Consider the following 5119-nt stretch of genomic DNA (forward strand, 5'->3'; position numbering starts at 1 on the left):
GGCTCGGACTTGGCTCGTTTTGTTTATGACTTCTAGGAGCGAAGTAGAATAGGTAAAGTAGGGTAGAATCGTGAAACAAATATTATATTGTTAAGATCTCTTCTCCATTGCTTGATGATGTCTAAAGCTTTGGGAGGCACTTCGATATTTATAATCCGCGTTTGAGTGTTCGTGGACTACATCTATTTATTATACAACTATGCACTTGTTCAATCATAATTCGCGACGTCGAGTTATCTTCCAAGCTGCGAACACCTGTGGACCCTCAGAACCATCACACCCTCTTTGGTAATTACAATATTTCTTCTTAGGAAGTGTGCTGTCCCCAAAAGTAATATCCCGATTAGTGGAGTCTTTAGACTTATGGCCTAGTTCTTAAGTCGAACTGAGTTGGCTCCAATTGTCTTCGCCATTGATAAAATGATCAGTTTTATCCACGGCTATATCTGCAAAGGTGGTCGTCATTACAACCATCGTAGGTCGGCAACCCTTGGTTGCTCTCTGGATAGTAGGTTTCAGTAACTATTGTAGTATTGAGAATCACCCCATGTCTACAATCTGTTCCAAAACCCAGTTCCAACACCCTGTGAAGTTCGTTGGCTTATTTGGTAGTGTCTTTTGGAGTTCTAGACTCTTCTGGTAGATGTAAATGTATTGGTCTCTAGTAGAGATTCTTTACCATTTGATACCATCTCTTTGTGCAAAGGCGTCCCGTTACCCACAGACCATGCCAAAGGTGTCAGGTCTTTGAAGCCTAGTAGCTCTCTATATAGTTGACGGAATCACTCCGTTCCACTTCTCAGACCTAGCCGAAGGTGCCCTCACATACACCCAGCGAACGTGATCCGGTCAGATGGACGGCGACGACATATATGGTGCGATTCTAACTCCTACAATCCGGTGGAAATGTAGTCATAGGACGCAACTGAGATTGATATATATGAAGACGTGCGGGCCCTGTAAGAGAGGCGGAGGGGGGTGTTGGAGACCAGAGATTCCGATTCTGAGTGGGGTTACCCTACTTAGGGTGGTTCCTAGGTATTGGGTTCTGGTATTCCTAGCAGATCTAAAGCAACAATGGCTTTTCAGAGAACCTGCAAAGAAGTGGTTGGCTTATTGAGTAGACCCAAAGGAGAAGGATATGGGAATCTGACATATTGTTTGGGAGTGCTTTTGAGGTAAAAGAAAAGGTTCATTAGTTCCTATTACTCAAACTATCCATAAGACTAGGTATGTTAGACTTTTGTGAAGAGATCTTTTTCCTGTTATTCATCAAATGATTTTCTTTGTTATACAACTTGAACATGTTTTTTTTCCGCATGATAATGCTCCTGTTCACAAGACATGTGGTGTTTTGGATTGGTTCAGAGAAACAGTATTGAGGTTGTTGACTACCTCCCTTATTCTCCTGATTGAAATCCTATTGAGAATGTATGGGTTGAGCTTAAAACGCGATGGCACCAGCAGTATCCAAGGATTGCCGATACTCGAGAATGAAAAAAGGCTTTTAGGAGAAGACTTGCACCTGTATTACCATTGGTTTGGGGGACAGTTCCTAAGGAGTTTTTTGAGAAGTTGTGGAAATCAATGCCTGATAGGGTGGCTGCAGTTTTAGAAGCAAGAGAAGATTATACAAAATAGTAGCTAGTTTAATTTATGGCAGGTGAATTGAGTGTTGAATGTGGAGAGGTTCTAGTGGTTGTTGATTTTGAACTTGAACTCACGCGGGCGCACGCCTGTTGACAGCTCCACTGGTACTGCTCTATCATATGGTGCAACCATAATTAAATATTGTCTCAGATCGTGAACACTTCTACTGAGAGAGTATATGTACCTTTCTGATTATATCTCGCAGTATCAGGTATTCTGGAAAGATGTAAACACCCAAATGCTCTGAATGTTCCCACACTCTCTTTACAAATTATGATATAACTAAATGGGAACGATACGGGTCCTAATAGTAGTTATCCGATCTTTAAAGTCTTTTAGACGTGTGGCCTAGTTCTTGAGTTGAACTACGTTCCCTCCAATTGTCTTCGTTATTGAGGAAATAATCAGTTTCATCTGCGAGTTGTATCTGCGAAGGTAGTCGGAATCACAATCTTTTTTAGTTGTCTGACATTTAAACCTTCATAACTCCTTAACCAACTGATAAATATCTGCCAAAGGACTTCCTACTAACTTGCCGCAAGATATTCTATCAAAGTGACAATTATTCCCTCAGTTGGCAACCCTTGGTTTCTGTAAGTAATAGGATTTCAATCACTGATGTAGTATGGGAAGTTGTCTTCGTAACTATAACGTGTTCTGAAATCTGGTTGCAATACTCCATGAAGTCTAACAACTTCCATCATAGTGATTCTCTGAGTTCTAGAATGTTCTAGTTATTGTAGGGTAGGTGTGAATCTATTGGTCTCTTGTTGAGATCATTCACCTTTTAATACCATCTCTTTGTACTAAAAGGTCCTGTTACCTACAGCCCATGCCAAATGAAACTGATCTTTAAAGCCTAGTAATATTCTGAGCAGTTCAGGAGCTTGGTATGTTCCACCTCCTGGACCTGGCTGTAGGTCCCCTCTCATAAAACACGCGAACGTGATCTGGTCACAGGGACGGTGGTGACGTATATGGTGTTATTCTGTCACCTTCATTTCGGTGGTATTATACTCACAGGACTCAACTGAGATGGATATGGATGATAACATATGGGCCATGTACAGGGGGCAGAGCAGGGTGTTGGAAAAAACAGATTCCGATTTCCGGTGAGGTTACCCTACTCAAGGTGCTACCTGGATATCGGATCCCAGTATTCCTAACAATACCTCCTCATAAAGTCGGAAGAACGGAACAGGTAAATGCTATACTCAATTAATATCTACCAGTTTACGTTTATTGTTAATAACATCATTGGTATAAGCTTCCATCAATGGCAAAATTCGCGTACAACAATTGAGAACACCAAACAATAGTCACACCACTATTCTTCTCAAATTATAGATAACATTCAAGAGGTCAGTCCCCATATTATACAATGAATAGCATGATACCGGATACAAATAACAGGGGAGATGTACATGAGATATTATGGCATAAAATAAGTCAAGGGCAGTATTGGTAAAATGAACAATACGATAAACACTAGAGGCCTACTCCAAGCATACAGGTTGGAGATAAGGTGGAGCAGATACTACACATTATGCTTTCACTAGGACTATCAAAGAAATTGGACCATAAGAAAATTGGACAGTTCTGCATACTGGACTAGGGGGGCAACTGTCCTTATAAGCTCTGTCTCCCTCCCTTGATGCGAATGCATAACACATTCTACATCTCACTTCTCTAACTATATTAGGATAATAAGTTTCCATCATAGAGAATTGTTGCACCTCTAGCGCTTGAACTTGATGTAGAGACTGAATACAAACTGGACTGAATAATATATTCCGGTTTCTTGCACTATTACATGCAATGCCAATGCAGGTGGAGCAGTTATTTACCGGAATGCGATGAAACTTAGTATTACGCATACAACTTCATAAACATACAAGGTTTCCACTCAACCTTTTACCAGTGATACAGAGGCAAGTCCGGCCCAGGTAATGATGTTCAACAAAGACAAAGGTGAGGAAAACACTCTGGGGCCATTAGGAGCACATGAGGATTGGGGTGATAGCCACTCCCATTCCATACCGACAAGTCTTGAATATTCATTCATGTTGGCAATGTACCAAGAGCTCAAAGAAAGTGAGGTGAAAGTAAAGCACAATGCAATGTGTTAGAGGGTATGCTATGATAACTGATGTCCTATACAAAATGAGTAGAAGGAGGACTGGTTATGGTTCCTGTGACAATACTAAAAGCATGGTCATGGTACAGACCATGCTCTAAAGTGCTGAAAACTGTTCTTTAACAACAGGTGCAAAATACACAGGATGAAGAAGCTGATTGCAAAGTATCGCCTGACAAAGAACAGAATGAAGAATATGTGTGAGGGAAAAGATATTAGTAGATTACACAGGACCAACGCCTGGAGGATGAGGCCAAAAGAGAAGGGAGCTCAAGGAACCCCTCAATGGAAATGGAGCTAGATGTCGTAGGTCTACACAACCAAATCAGAGGACTCTGAGAACAGCTTCACGGGGCCAAGGCCACAATTTCAGAAAATAAAAAAACCATTTTAAGCTAAGAAAGCTGAATGACAATCAGCGGTACACGATTGAGATTGCAAACCTTGAGTGGGAAATAAAGACGATCAGATGGTGAGAGCTGATGGCAAGCCCAACAGGCTTTGGAGTACTATGTACTCGGTAGGATAAGATCCATTGAAACTTGAACCAAAAGACTGATGGGATGCAGCCTTAGGAAAAGAGAAGGTAAGGTCACAAATATCGCTTCGCATGGAAAGGGTATTCAGATAACTCATCATTCGATAATGAGTCATAGGAGGTGTGCCTGGACAGTGTGCCTTGTAAGTGTGATTTCCGGGGATCCCTTGCACATATCATTTATATTTCGCATGTGAGCTGGTTATGTGGTAATGGACTTTGCACCTCTGACTACCTTTGGTCATATGACTTGCTTATTATGTTATGATTAGTTTAAGAGCTTTAGCATACAACCTTGTTGCAAGGTCATGCATTTTGTGCATGTAACCCCTTTGGCCATATCACTAGTTTGGTATATTTGGTTTCACTCATGTGATCACCTTGGGTCACATGACTTAAGGCCGGAAGAATACAGTAGAAAGAGGCCTTTACGGCTGTGAAGGATAGGATCTTCACACTTAGTTCTAACTACATTTCTTACACCTGTTACTTTAAACAAATATATAACACCTTTACGCTCTCTATCATTATCATAACCATTATCACACTTACGAACCGAATAGCTCTGTATGAGGCAAAGTGAGAGAAAATTTACAATAGTTATTTCTGACAGAAGACGAAGGTTTTGTACTATGAGTAACATCAGCAGAGGCCTACGGCTATCAAAAGGTTAAGAAGAATGAGAAGAGATGAGAAGCATCTTTTTCCATCGCCAAGTACTCCTATCAGAAGGAGGCTTGTCACAGAGCAGTAAGTGTATAACAATTGTGAGGAGCCACAAGGCTGTTCTTTAA

This window comes from Tuber melanosporum (genome assembly GCF_000151645.1).
Source record: "Tuber melanosporum whole genome shotgun sequence assembly, scaffold_174, strain Mel28".
NCBI lineage: Eukaryota > Fungi > Ascomycota > Pezizomycetes > Pezizales > Tuberaceae > Tuber > Tuber melanosporum.